This window comes from Callithrix jacchus, chromosome 16 (genome assembly GCF_049354715.1).
Source record: "Callithrix jacchus isolate 240 chromosome 16, calJac240_pri, whole genome shotgun sequence".
Lineage (NCBI taxonomy): Eukaryota > Metazoa > Chordata > Mammalia > Primates > Cebidae > Callithrix > Callithrix jacchus.
Genome location: NC_133517.1, coordinates 32,616,763 through 32,632,405, shown reverse-complemented (window position 1 = coordinate 32,632,405; position 15,643 = coordinate 32,616,763). Strand labels below are relative to the sequence as shown.

At 43.7% G+C, this 15,643-nt stretch overlaps 1 pseudogene; it reads right to left on the bottom strand.

Moving 5' to 3' along the window:
- Positions 1-4,499: 4,499 nt before the first annotated feature.
- On the bottom strand, positions 4,500-6,023 carry LOC118148409 (keratin, type II cytoskeletal 8 pseudogene; annotated as a pseudogene).
- Between the last annotated feature and the right edge of the window lie 9,620 nt (positions 6,024-15,643).

Here is a 15,643-nt window from a genome sequence, read left to right as displayed (position 1 = left end):
TAATTCTACCACACATACAAAAAGGAGCTGGTACCACTCCTTCTGAAACTATTCCAAACAATACAAAAAGTGGGAATCCTTCCCAGATCATTTTATGACACCAACATAATCCTGATACCAAAACCCAGCAGAGACTCAACAAGAAAAGAAACCTTCAGGCCAATATCCATGATGAACATAAATTCAAAAATCTTCAATAAAATACTGGCAAACCGATTGCAACAGCACATCAAAAAACTTATCCATCATGATCAAGTAGGCTTCATCCTGGGGATGCAAGGCTGGTTCAACATACACAAGTCTATAAATGTAATTCACCACATAAACAGAACCAAAGACAAAAACCACATGATTATCTCAATTGACGCAGAGAAGGCATTCAACAAAATTCAACAGCCCTTTATGCTAAAAACTCTCAATAAACTAGGTATCAATGGAACATATCTCAAAATAATAAAAGCTATTTATGACAAACCCATAGCCAATATCATACTGAATGGGCAAAAACTGTAAGCATTCCCTTTGAAATCTGGCAATAGACAAGGATGCCCTCTCTCACCACTCCTATTCAATATAGTATTGGAAGTTCTAGTCAGAGCAACCAGGCAAGAAAAAGAAATAAAGGGTATTCAAACAGGAAAGAAGGAAGTCAAATTGTCTCTATTTGCAGACGACATGATAGTATACTTAGAAGACCCCATCGTCTCAGCCCAAAATCTCCTGAAACTGATAAGCAACTTCACCAAAGTCTCAAGATACAGAATCAATGTGCAGAAATCACAAGCATTCATATACAACAAAAACAGATTTAAAGAGAGCCAAATCAAGAACAAATTGCCATTCACACTTGCTACAAAGAGAATGAAATACCTACAAATACAATTAACAAAGGATGTAAAGGACTCTTCAAGGAGAACTACAAACCACTGCTCAATGAAATAAGAGAGGACACAAACAGATGGAAAAACATTCCATGCTCATGGTTATGAAGAATCAATACTGTGAAAATGGCCATACTGCCCAAAGTAATTTATAGATTCAATGCTATCCCCATCACCTATGACCCTCTTCACACAACTGGAAAAAACTACCTTGAACTTCATATGGAACCAAAAGAGAGCCCACATAGCCAAGTCAATTCTAAGCAAAAAGAACAAAGCTGGAGGCATCATGCTACCTGACTTCAAACTACACTACAAGGCTACAGTAATCCAAACAGCATGGTACTGGTACCAAAACATAGATATAGACCAATGGAACAGAACAGAGGCCTTGGAGGTAATGCCACACAACTCCAATCATCTGATCTTTGATAAACCTGACAAAAATAAGCAATTGGGAAAGGATTCCCTGTTTAATAAATGGTATTGGGAAAACTGGCTAGCTATGTGCAGAAAGCAGAAACTGGACCCCTTCCTGACACCTTACACTAAAATTAACTCCAGATGGATTAAAGACTTAAACATAAGACCTAACACCATAAAAAACCCTAGAAGAAAACCTAGACAAAACCATTCAGGACATAGGCATAATTAAGTACTATGTGACTAAAACAGCAAAAGCATTGGCAACAAAAGCCAAAATAGACAAATGGGATCTAATTAAACTCCAGAGCTTCTGCACAGCAAAAGAAACAATCATTAGAGTGAACAAGTAACCAACAGAATGGGAAAAATTTTTTGCAATCTACCCATCTGACAAAGGGCTAATATCCAGAATCTACAAAAAACTAAAACAGATTTACAAGAAAAAATCACACCCATTCAAAAGTGGGCAAAGAATATGAACAGACACTTTTCAAAAGAAGACATATATGAAGCCAACAAACATGAAAAAATGCTCATCATCACTGGTCATTAGAGAAATGCAAATCAAAACCACATTGAGATACCATCTCACACCAGTTAGAATGGCAATCGTTAAAAATCTGGAGACAGCAGATGCTGGAGAGGATGTGGAGAAATAGGAACACTTTTACACTGTTGGTGGGAGTGTAAATTAGTTCAACCATTGTGGAAGATAATGTGGCGATTCCTCAAGGACCTAGAAATAGAAATTCCATTTTACCCAGCAATCCCATTACTGGGTATATATCCAAAGGATTACAAGTCATTCTATTATAAAGAAACATGCACACGTATGTTCATTGTGACACTATTTATAATAGCAAAGATGTGGAACCAACCCAAATGCCCATCGATGATAGACTGGACAGGAAAAATGTGGCACATATACACCATGGAATATTATGCAGCCATAAAAAACGATGAGTTTGTGTCCTTTGTAGGCACATGGATGAACCTGGAAACCATCATTCTCAGCAAACTGACACAAGAACAGAAAAGCAAACACTGCATGTTCTCACTCATAGGCGGGTGTTGAACAATGAGAACACGTGGACACAGGGAGGTGAGCATCACACACTGGGGTCTATTGGGGGGGACTAGGGGAGGGACGGTGCAGGGTAGGGATAACATGAGGAGAAATGCAAGATATAGGTGATGGGGATGGAGGCACCAAACCACATTGCCATGTACCCCAGAACCTAAAGTGCAATAAAATATGTATAAAATTAATTAATTAATTAATTAATGCTTTAAAAATCCAGAGACAACAGATGCTAGAGAGGATGTGGAGAAATAGGAATGCTTTTGCACTGTTGGTGGGAGTGTAAATTGGTTCAACCATTGTGGAAGACAGTGTGGCAATTCCTCAATGATCTAGAAACAGAAATACCATTTGACCCAGCAATCCCATTACTGGGTATATACCCAAAGGATTAGAAATCATTCTATTATAAAGACACATGCACACATATGTTTCTTGCAGCACTGCTTACAACAGCAGACTTGGAACCAACCCAAATGCCCATCAAGCCAAGACTGGATAAAGAAAATGTGGCACATACACACCACGGAATACTATGCAGCCATAAAAAGGATGAGTTCATGTCCTTTGCAGGCACATAGATAAGTCTGGAAACCATGATTCTCAGCAAACTGACAGAAGAACAGAAAACCAAACACCACATGTTCTCACTCATAAGTGGGTGTTGAACAATGGGAACACATGGGCACAGGGAGGGGAACATCACACACTGGGGTCTTTTGGGGGATGGGGGATTAGGGGAGAAATAGCAGGGGGTGGGGAGGTTGGGGAGGGATACTATTAGGAGGAACACCTAATGTAGGTGATGGGGGAATGGAGGCAGCAAACCACCATGGCATGTGTATACCTATGTAACAATCCTGCACAATCTGCACATGTACCCCAGAACTTAAAGTATAATTTTAAAAAATTGTTTTAACTTAAAAAAAATCTATATTTCATGGGGGCTCAGTGGCTCACACCTGTAATCCCAGCACTTTAGGAGGCCAAAATGATCAGATCACCTGAGCTGAGGAGTTTAAGACCAGCCTGGCAAACATGGCAAAAACCCATCTCTATTAAAAACACAAAAAATTAGCCAGGCATGGTCGTATATGCCTGTAATCCCAGCTACTTGAGAGGCTGAGGCACAAGAATCCCTTGAACCTGGGAGGTGAAGATTGCAGTAAGCCGATATCACGCCACTGCACTCCAGCCTGGGTGACAGAGCAAGACTCTGACTCAATAAATAAATAAATAAATTCTATATTCTTATTCACATCGTTTGGTTCAGGAAAAAAGCATAGTGTGGGAAATATCAATAAATATTTGTGGAATGAATTATTATCATTTAGACAGATTTTCCATTTTATTTTATTTAGTATTTTATATACTTTTGCTATGTTTTGTACAAAGTACTTATGGAATTGTTGTCTAGAACTCCAGTATACATTAAAATGGTCACTAGAAATGTGGTTCTAAAGCCAAAAGATGGTGATTTCATTAGAATATAGAAGAGGAAACATAAATTTAACTCAATTAGTAAATATCATCTTGGCTCATTCCTTATACCAGGAATTAAATTCAGCACTGGAGATACAAAGATAAATATCACTGACCTCAAGTTCAATCCCTTCTTCTCACCTTTTTTTTTTTTCTCGAGACAGAGTCTTGCTCTGTCACCCAGGCTGGAGTGTAGTAGAGCAATCTTGGCTCACTGCAACATCCACCCCTCAGGTTTAAGCAATTCTCCTGCCTCAGACTCTGGAGTAGTTGGGATTACAGGCCCGGGCCACCATGCCTGGCTAATTTTCGCATTTTTATTAGAGATGGGTTTCACCATGTTGGCCAAGTCGGTCTCGAACTCCTGACCTCATGATCCACCTGCCTTGGCCTCCCAAAGTGCTGGGATTACAGGCGTGAATCACCTCGCCTGGCCCCTTCTCACCTTTTCATCAGATTATTTCATTCGCCTCCTGACTACACTGCCTCCCTCCAGTCTTGTCCCTATTTAGGCCATCCACCACCTCACCACAGAAGACTATCTAAAATCTAGTACTTTTTACCTTTTTTTTTTTTTTTTTTCTGAGCTAGCTGAGATTTTATTTTGGACCAAAAAAAAAAAAAGCAATTGAATTGTTTTGCAGCTGGAGGCATGGGTAAGGGGGGTCCCCAGGCAGTAAACTCCCCACCAGTGGGCTGAGGGCTAGGGCTGAGCATCAGGTGGGTCTCCTGTTCCCTGAGCTCCCCTGCACAGCAACCTCCCTCCTGGGCTCTGGGGCAGCCTCAGGAGGGGCAGGCTGGGAGGGGCTGTTGCAGCTGTTCACTTGGGCAGGACATCAGAGGACTCGGACACCAGCCTCCCATCGCGGGTCTCAATCTTCTTCACAACCACAGCCTTGGTGGAGCTGGTGCGGCTGATGGAGCTGGAGCCCATGACAGAGCCAAAGCTGGAGCCCAGGCCGTAGCTGAGGCTGGGGCTTGTGAGGCCCCCATAGACAGAGCTCAGACCACCTGCATAGCCGCTGGTGGTCTTCGTGTGGATACTCATGTTCTGCATCCCGGACTCCGGCCGGCTCTCCTCGCCCTCCAGTAGCTTGCGGTAGGTGGCGATCTGGATGTCCAGGGCCAGTTTGACATTCATCAGCTCCTGGTACTCACGCAGCTGCTTTGCCATGTCCTGCTTGGCCCGCTGCAGGGCGGCCTCCAGCTCCTTCTGCTTGTCATGAGCATCCTTGAGTGCCTGATCCCCGCGCTGCTGAGCATCTACAATTGCGGCATCCAGGGAAGCCCTCTGGCCTTTGAGGCCCTCGATCTCAGCCTGGAGCCGGCTGATGTTCCAGTTCATCTCGGAGATCTCAGTCTTCGTACGCCGCAGGTCATCCCCGTGCTTCCCAGCCAGCATCTGCAACTCCTCATACTTGATCTGGTATATGCTCTCCGCCTCAGCCCGGCTGCGGTTGGCGATCTCCTCGTACTGCGCCTTGACCTCGGCAATGATGCCATCCATGTCCAGAGAGCGGCTGTTGTCCATGGACAGCACCACAGACGTGTCGGAGATCTGGGACTGCAGCTCCCGGATCTCCTCTTCATCCAGCTGCCCGAGGAAGTTGATCTCGTCAGTCAGTCCTTCCAGGTGAGACTCCAGCTCTACCTTGTTCATGTAAGCTTCATCCACATCCTTCTTGATGAGGACAAATTCATTCTCCATCTCTGTACGCTTATTGATCTCTTCCTCATATTTGTTCTTGAAGTCCTCCACCAGCCCCTGCATGTTGCCAAGCTCTGCCTCCAGCTTCAGCTTCTCCTGGCCCAGAGTCTCCAGCTGCCGCCTCAGGTTGTTGATGTAGTTCTCAAACATGTTGTCCATGTTGCTCCTAGCCGTTTTCTGCTGCTGCAGGAGGCTCCACTTGGTCTCCAGCATCTTGTTCTGCTGCTCCAGGAACCGCACCTTGTCGATGAAGGAAGCAAACTTGTTGTTGGGGGTCTTGATCTGCTCCTTCTCCTGGGTACGCACGGCCTGGATGTTGGGGTCCACATCCACCTTAATGGGGTTCAGCAGGCTCTGGTTGATGGTGACGGCGGTGATGCCTCCCATGCCTATGCCGCTGGCCCCAAAATAGCCTGCACCCAGGCCACCCCGGAAGCCACTACTGCTCACTCGGGAGAAGCTCAAGTGGGCACTGGGCCCACTCGTTAAGGAGTGGCTGCTGAAGGCCCCGGGGCCAGAGGTGGACACCTTGTAGGACTTATGGTGGACATGGTGGAGGCAGGAGTGGAAGCAGGCGGGCTGAACTAGGGAGAGATTCCAGAAGGAGCGGAGAAGCTGCTTCTTGCTACCTTTTTTTTTTATTCAGAGACAGGGTCTTTCTTTGTTGCCTAGACTGGAGTACAGTGGCACAATCACGGCTCCCTGCAGCTTCAACCTCCTGGACTCAAGCCACCCTTTCACCTCAGCCTCTGAAAGTACCTGGGACTACAGGCATGTGCTGCCACACCTGGCTAATTTGTTGTTGTTGTTGTTGAGATGAAGTTTTGCTCTTGTTTCCCAGGCAGGAGTGCAGGAGTGTAATCTGGGCTCACTGCAACCTCTACCTCGCAGGTTCAAGTGATTTTCTTCCTTCAACCTCTGGAGTAGCTGGGATTTCAGATCTGAGCCACCACACCCACCTAATTTTTGTATTTTTAGTAGCGATGGGGTTTTGCCATGTTGTCCAGGCTGGTTTCGAACTCCTGGCCTCAGGTGACCCACCTGCCTCCTATTCCCAAAGTGCTGAGATTACAGGCATGAGCCACCGCAACTGGCCTCCTATTTCACTGTTTTAAATTTTAAATACAAATTAAAAACTCACGTGGTCGTACAGAATGTCAGAAATGAAGTAATTCCAATTCTATTTCTTCTATACAAGAAACATTACTGGCTGGGCGCGGTGGCTCACGCCTATAATCACAGCATTTTGGGAGGCCGAGGCGGTTGGATCATGAGGTCAAAATATCGAGACCATCCTGGTCAACATGGTGAAACCACGTCTCTACTAAATATACAAAAAAATTAGCTGGGCACGGTGGCGCGTGCCTGTAATCTCAGCTACTCAGGAGGCTGAGGCAGGAGAATTGCCTGAACCCAGGAGGCGGAGGTTGCTGTGAGCCGAGATCGCGCCATTGCACTCCAGCCTAGGTATAAGAGCGAAACTCCGTCTCAAAAAAAAAAAAAAAAAAAGAATCATTACTACGGTATCCTATTGTATTACATATGACTATGCTTATCATTGTTTATATCAGATCTAGTGCTAAAATACAAACATATGTAATAACACAAGGGTTGGAGACATGAACTATGCCCTAAGCGAGCTTGAATCATTCTGAATCTTCATGAACTTACTCCTAAAATGAATGTGTAGAGCTGAGTTCATGTGTGACAGGAGCCAAGTGTTTACATTGGAACTCTGCCAATTAACTTCCAATTAGAATGCCATGTTTATTAAAAGATAACTAATAAAACTGTGTCAATCTGAAAATATTAAAACTCTCAACAATCCCGGCACAGTGTTATGCACCTGTAGTCTCCAGCTACTCAGGAGGCTGAGGCGGGAGAATTGCTTGAGCCCAGGAGGTTGAATCCAGACTGGGCAATATAGCAAGCCCTTATCTCTGAAAAATAAACATTTTTTTTTACAAAAACACCTCTTAAGACCTGCAGCAGTCGCTCAAGCCTGTAATCCGAGAACTTTGGGAGGTTGAGGTGAACAGTCAAGGTGGGTGGATCACTTGAGTCCAGGAGTTCAAGACTAGCCTGGGCAACATAGTGAGACCTCATCTCTACAAAAAAAAAAAAAAAAAAAAATTAGCTGGGCATGTGGTGCCTGTAGTCTTAAATACTCAGGAGGCTGAGATTGCTTGAACCCAGGATGCAGAGGTTACAGTAAGCCAAGATGGTGCCACTGTACTCCAGCCTAGGCAACAGCAAGATCCTGTCTCAAACAAACAAACAAAACATCTCTCAGTAGTAACTGCAGAGGGATTCTTTAGGCTTGATTTTTTTTTTTAATCATATCTAAAAGGCTGATAATTGATTAGCAATTCTTTACAACTTAAAGCAACATTTTTCTAGATTAAAAAACATCTTAAAGCAAGATTTTTTTTCTAGAAGAGGAGGTTATTGCTCGCATTAGTGTATTAATCCATTTTGTGTTGCTATCTAGGAATACCTGAGGCTGAGTATAAAGAGAAAAGGTTTGGGGCAGGTGCAGTGGCTTACACCTGTAATCCCAGTACTTTGGGAGGCCTAGGCGGTAGATCACGAGGTCAAGATGGAGACTACCCTGGCCAATATGGTGAAACCCTGTCTCTACTAAAAATACAAAAATTAGCTGAGGGTGGTGGTGTGTGCCTGTAATAGTCCCAGCTACTCGGGAGGGTTAGGAGAATTGCTTGAACCCAGGAGGCAGAGGTTGCGGTGGGCCGAGATCACGCCACCGCACTCCGACCTGGCAACAGAACAAGACTCCATCGCAAAAAAAAAACAGAGAGGGAACAGGTTTGTTTGGCTCATGGTTCTTCATGCTGTATGAGCAGCATGGTGCTGGCATCTGCTCAGGTGGATCACCTGAGGTCAGGAGTTCAAGATCAGCCTGCCTTTCTGGTGAAACCTCCATCTGGTGAAACCCATCTCTACTAAAAATAAAAAATTCAGCCAGGTATGGTGGCACGAACCTGTAATCCCAGCTACTCAGGAGGCTGAGGCAGGAGAATAGCTTGAACCTGGGAGGTGGAGGTTGCAGTGAGCTGAGATTGCACTACTGCACTCCAACCTGGGCAACAGAGTGAGACTCCGTCTCAAAAAAAAAAAAAAAAAAAAAAAAGAGGGAGGTTCCAGACTTTAACAACCATTTAACAACCAGATCTTCTAGAACTAATAGAGCGAGAGCTCATTCATTATTATGGGGTGGGGTGAGCACCAAGCCATTCATCGGGGATCTGCCCCCATGACCCAAACACCTCCAATATTGGGGCTCACATTTCAAACATGAGCTTTGGAAGGGACAAATATCCAAACTATATCAATTAGTTAAAATTTCTGGCACATAGTGATAATGAAAATCATACCAAATTTGTCTGTTTTATTTAGCCAAATTGTTTTGCAAACAGAAATATAAACAATAAGATTTTAACTCATTTGTTCTGTTGTACATTTAAGCCTACTCACTACAAAACTTTTACCAAAGATTTAAGAGTAACAGTTGGGAAGTAGAGAGTACACATAACAGGCCAGGCTCGGTGGCTCATGCCTGTAATCCCAGCACTTTGGGAGGCCGAGGAGGGTGGATCATGAGGTCAGGAGTTCAAGACCAGCCTGGCCAAGATGGTGAAACCCCCATCTCTACTAAAAATACAAAAAATTAGCCAGTCATGGTGGCAGGCGACTGTAATTCCAGCTACTTGGGAGGCTGAGGAAGAGAACTGTTTGAACCTGGGAGGCATAGGTTACAGTGAGCTGAGATTGCGTCACTACACTCCAGCCTGGGCAACAGAGCGAAATTCCATTTCAAAAAAAAAAAGAGAGAATACACATAGCTAGAGGGCCTACAAAATCTCTGAATCGCACAGCACTGACTTACCAATTCATGTTCTGCACCCATGGCGAGTTCCGCCTCTGGCCCTGATTGAAACAGTGGCTACAATCAAGGGGGCTATTTAGTCCATGGCAAGGAGAGCAAGGGGCCATCTTCTGGGACAGGAGATGGCTGTAGACCTGGAGGGGCATGAGACTAACTCCTATACTTCCGTATCAGCTTTTCCTCACCCCGATTTATGAACGGGGTACACACACATACCACGCCTTGTCATTTTACTATGCTCCAAGTCTCTTTGGAATTCAGACTTTTTGTTTTTGTTTCTGTTGCCCAAGCTGGAGTGCAGTGGCATGATCTCGGCTCACTGCAACCTCCACCTCTCAGGTTCAAGCAATTTTCTTGGTCAACCTCTCGAGTATCTGAGATTACAGGCACATGCCACTATACCTGGCTAATTTTTTGTATTTTTATGAGAGACAGGTTTCATCATGTTAGCCAGGCTGGTCTTGAACTCCTGACCTCAAGTAATCTTCCTGCCTCAGCTTCTCAAAGTGCTAGGATCAAGGCGTGAGACACTATGCCCAACCTGTTTCTGTTTTGAGACGGGGTCTCGTTCAAGTTGCCCAGGCAGGAGTGCAGTGGTGTGATCGTGGCTCACTGCAACCTCCACCTCCTGGGCTAAAGCGGTCCTCTCACCTCAGCCTCCCTAGTAGCTGGGATTACTAGGCACTCGCCATCACACCAACTAATTTTTTGTATTTTTTTTGTAGAGACAGGGTCTTGCCATGTTGCCCAGACTGGTCTTGAACTCCTGGACTCAAGTGATCACTTGCCTCCACCTCCCAAAGTGCTGGGATTACAGGTGTGAGCCACTACACCTGGCCAAGACATTTTAAGTATATTTTAAAGTGAGTACTAGAATGAAATGAGAGGCATTAAAGATAGTAGCCATAAAAACAAGCAGGGAAGGAGAGCAGAACAGAAAGGGAAGGGAGAAAACTGGAAGATGAGAAGAAATGTTGGCAGAAACACAGAGCGAATAGTGTAAATTCCCTATGTTCACATCAACTGGCCACAGGAGAGGTGACTAAAGAGTCAACAGGGTCAAGAAAAATTCAACCAGAAATATTTTAAAGTTACATTAATTTTCATTGGGAGAAGTTGAATAAATGGGAACTCAGTACTATTTTTGCAACTTTTTGTGAGACAAACTATTTCAAACTAAAAAGTATATGCATATTGTCTTAGCCCATTTGTGCTGCTATAAAGGAATAACTGAGGCTGGGTAATTTATAAAGAAAAGGGTTTTGGCCAGGGATGGTGGCTTGCACGCACCTATAATCCCAGCACTTTGGGAAGCTGAGGTGGGCAGATGGCTTGAGCCCAGGAGTTAAAGCCCAGCCTGGATAGCATAGCAAGACCTCATCTCTAATTAAAAAAAAAAAAAATTAACCAAGCAGGGTGGCCCCACCTGTAGTCCCAGCTACTCAGGAGGCAGAAGCTGAGGTAAGAGGATCGTTTGTGTCCAGGAGTTCAAGGCTATAGTAAGCTGAAATCAAGACACTGTACTCCATCTAGGCTGGGATAATGTGTTTATTCCAGCTGTATAATGTGTTTATGTTTTAAGCTAAGAGTTGTTAAAAATCACAAAAAAGTTTTGTTGGACAGGTGCAGTGGCTCATGCCTGTAATCCCAGGACTTTGCAAGGCTGAGGTGGGTGAATCATTTGAGTTCAGGAGTTTTACACCAGCCTGGCCAACATGGTAAAACCCTGTCTCTACTAAAAATACAAAAATTAGCTGGGAAGTACTGGCATGCACCTATAATCCCAGCTATTCACGAAGCTCAGGAAGGAGAATTGCTTGAACCAGGAGGGGGAGGTTGCAGTGAGCCAAGATCACACCACTGCATTTCAGCCCAGGCAACAGAGTGCGACTCCATCTTTAAAGTTTTTTAAAAATTAAAAACTTTATAAAGTAAAAAAGTTATAGTAAGCTAAGGTTGATTTATTATTGAGGAAATAAAAATATTATTTAATAAATTTAGTGTAAACTAAGTGTACAGTGTGTATAAAGTCTACAGGATTGTAATGTCCTAGGCCTTCATATTCATCCACCACTCACTCACTGACTCACCCAGAGCAACTTCCAGCCCTGCAGGCTCCATTCATGGTAAGTGCCCTATACAGGGGTACCCTATTTTATTTTTTTTATTTTAAGTCGGGGTTTCACCACGTTAGCCAGGATGGTCTCAATCTCCTGACCATCCTGATCTGCCCACCTCGGCCTCCCAAAGTGCTGGGATTACAGGTGTGAGCCACTGCACCCAGCCCCCTATTTTATTTTTTATACTGTATTTGTACTGTACCTTTTCTATGTTTAGATATGTTTAGGGCCAGGTGTGGTGGCTCACCCTTGTGATCCCAACACTTTGGGAGTTTGAGGCGAGCGGATCACTTGAGCTCAGGAGTTCAAGATAAGCCTGGGCAACATGGTGAAACCCCATCTCTACAAAAAGTACAAAAATTAGCTGGGCATGGTAGCGTGCACCCATAGTTCCAGGGAGGCTGAGATGGGAGGATCGCGTGAGCCCAAGAGGCAGAGTTGCAGTGAGCCGAGATCAACCACTACACTCCAGCCTGGGTGACAGAGCAAGACTGTCTTAAAAATAAAAATAGATCTATTAGGTACACAAATGCTTCCCTTGTGTTACAGTTGCCTGAGGTATTCAGTACAGTAACATGCTGCACAGGTTTGTAGCCTGGGAGCCATAGGCTTTGTGTAAATATGATGTTTGCACAAGGGCAAAATCACCTAACGACACATTTCTCAGAAAGTATCCCCATCGTTAAGCAAAGCATGACTGCACTTCTTTTCCTTCAGAGCTGCTGTTTCTGTTTTGGTTCATATTTCCCTGTTCATTGATTCACATTAGCATTATTTGTAAATGCCCCAACTATTAACTATGTTTTATTCACTGGAACCTATCATTTGTCTTTTATTCTTGTTCATTTTGCTTTCAAATTAAGATGTCAACATTATTCCCACTTTTAGGATGGAATTCTTGAACCAAAAACAAAAGTCTTAGTGCTCTATACTCTAGTGGTATAAAGAACTCATCAAGAAGCTGTCTGTGTGAAGAGCAGGGAGGGAGGACATAATTGTAATTTGCAAATGACTCTCCTGACTGTATGTGGCCACCAGGGGGAGGTTGAACTGCCAGGCTCTATGTTATAGGTGGAGCCCCTGCAACTCTTTTCTTCCGGTGTAATCTTTGCCTTTGACCTGCTCCAAACCCAAATGTGTATCCCAGTTAGGGGACCAAATTGGTTATACAGCTCAGTGCTGTTTCCTTGTATAATATAATGTAAAGGCCTGGGGCTTTTTTCTGTTGATTTGGTGCTTCACCAAAGTGGTTAAGAGGCCAGTGTGACAAAGCAGTTGTTCTAAGCAGAAGTGAGGTCCTGAGGATCCCAATTCTAACCATTACTTTTGTGCCAAGGATTTCCAGTAGATCACATAGCAAAAAACCAAAGTGAATGCAGCTTTTCACAGAGATGTGTGTGCTTCTGTTACAATTCCAATAGATCACTCTCAGCCGGGCACAGTGACTCACGCCTATAATCCCAGCACTTTGTGAGGCTGAGGTGGGCAGATCACTTGAGGTCAGGAGTTGGAGACAAGCCTGGCCAACATGGTGAAACTCCATCTCTACTAAAAATACAAAAATTAGTCAGGTGTGGTGACGGGCACCTGTAATCCCAGCTACTAGGGAGGCTGAGGCAGGAGAATTGCTTTAACCTGGAGGCGGAGGTTGCCATGAGCCAAGATCATGCTACTGCACTCCAGCCTGGGCAACAGAGTGAGACTTCGTTTCAAAAACAAAAACAAAAACGTAGATCACTCTCAAAGGTGGCCGCAAAAAAGAATTTAGAGATCCTGGATACTGAAAAGATAACAGGATCTCTCTGCCATGACACAAGCTATTACGACCATGAAGTAAGAAGTCCAGCACAATTTGAGCACTACTCGTCCGTTTCACAGATGAGAAATTGATAGGTTAATCTCAAACAAAAGATCCAGTCAATATTGCAGTCATTTGTTACCGATAGGCAACAGGAATATTCCAGCATTTATAATTTATAAGATACAGAAGTAATAGGTCCTTTTTTAATGAGCATGTAACCAATTTCATGGAAATTGCCTCTACTTCATATCTTTGTTGCTAAAATTACTCAAAGAAATATGCCCAAATTTCTCCACCAATTTAAAGGCTCAATTTGATTTAGTGATACTCTGCTTTTATTTTTATCCAGGTCTTTTGAATTCTCCTGTAATGCTTCAAGGTAGAAGTCAAATTGTTGGGACATGGAAATTACTTGATAAATTCAGTTTATTACCCTTTGTATGCTATAAAAAAATTTGCTCCTCCCAGTTTAAAAGGGACTCCCTGAAAATATAGTTCTATAGAGTCAATTAAAATATAGTTGTTTAGTAAGCAAGGTTGTCCAAAAGCTATTCCATCCTTCCTATCCTCTAAGTTATCTTCACTCAGGATAAAACTCTGAAGAGTTCCATCCATTTTATTACTGGTCTGCTCCCTCTACTTAACAATACTATGTACCTGTTAGGCCAGGCACAGTGGCACATGCATGTAATCCCAGCACTTTGGGAGGCCGAGGTGGGTGGACTGCCTGAGCCCAGAAGTTCGAGATGAGTCTGGGCAACATGGCAAAACCTCATCTCTACAAGGAATACAAAAATCCGTCATGCATGGTAGCACTCACCTGTAGTCCCAGGTACTTGGGAGGCTGAGGTGGGAGGATCACTTGAGCCCAGGAGGCTGAGGCTGAGCCATGATCATGCCACTGTGCTCCAGCCTGGGTAACAGAGTGAACCTCTGTCTCAAAAATAAATAAACTAACAAATACATATATATACCATGTACCTGCTGCTGACCTGACTTTTCTAAGCATTGCTCTCAATTTCATTCATTCATTTAGGAAAGTTTACTTTAAGATGTCCACTTTTGTGAAAGAGACAGATATAAAACAGAAGGCCACTTTTGTGGGTAAACACATAGAAATACTATTGTGGAAACTTTCTCAGAATTAACAATGTAGTATAAAATTCCAGATCCACTTTTTTTTTTTTTTTTGAGATGGAGTCTCACTCTGTTGCCCAGGCTGGAGTGCAGTGGCACAATCTAGGCTCACTGCAACCTCCAACTCCCAGGCTTAGTCAAGTAGTTCTCCTATCTCAGCCTCCCGAGTAGCTGGAATTACAGGCATGTGCCACCACGCCTGGCTAATTTTTATGTGTGTGTGTGTGTGTGTGTGTGTGTGTGTTTGAGACGGAGTTTCGCTCATTACCCAGGCTGGAGTGCAATGGTGCGATCTTGGCTTATAGCAACCTCCGCCTCCTGGGTTCAAGCAAGCAATTCTCCTGCCTCAGCCTCCCGAGTAGCTGGGACTACAGGTGCACGCCACCATGCCCAGCTAATTTTTTTGTATTTTTAGTAGAGACAGGGTTTCACCATGTTGACCAGGATGGTCTCGATCTCTTGACCTTGTGATCCACCTGCCTCGGCCTCCGAAAGTGCTGGCATTATAGGCATGAGCCACCGCACCCGGCCAATTTTTTTGTATTTTTAGTAGAGATAGGATTTTACCATGTTGGCCAGGCGGGTCTCAAACTCCTGAGCTCAAGTGATCCTCCTGCCTCAGCCTCCTAAAGTGCTGGGATTACAGGCGTGAGCCACCTCGCCTGGCCAGATTCACATTTTTAACAGACATCAGTTGCAAGTACCACAATATATGTGTTATATCCAGTGGCATTTAATATTCAAATCAAAGTAATAATACATGATTATATGTATTTTATCTCTACATTTATAATAATAAAAATAATCATACTTTTGTCAATGTATAACTGTTTTGCACTTCTCCTGAGTCTTGTGTTAGGTCAGTGTATTTCACAGTCATCACATTTGGGAAAGATCAGAAAAAAAGAAGAAAGGGAAAAGCAACTAATCTGCTATTTCTTAGTCTGCCATACTAAGTAGCTAAATAGTAACTCTGATGGTCTAGAGCAAAATAGAACACATTGTTATTAATTTATCAGTGCCCTGAATGCCTAATTTGGGAATATATATATATATATATGTATATATACACACACACATACGGTATTTGTTTTTTAAAT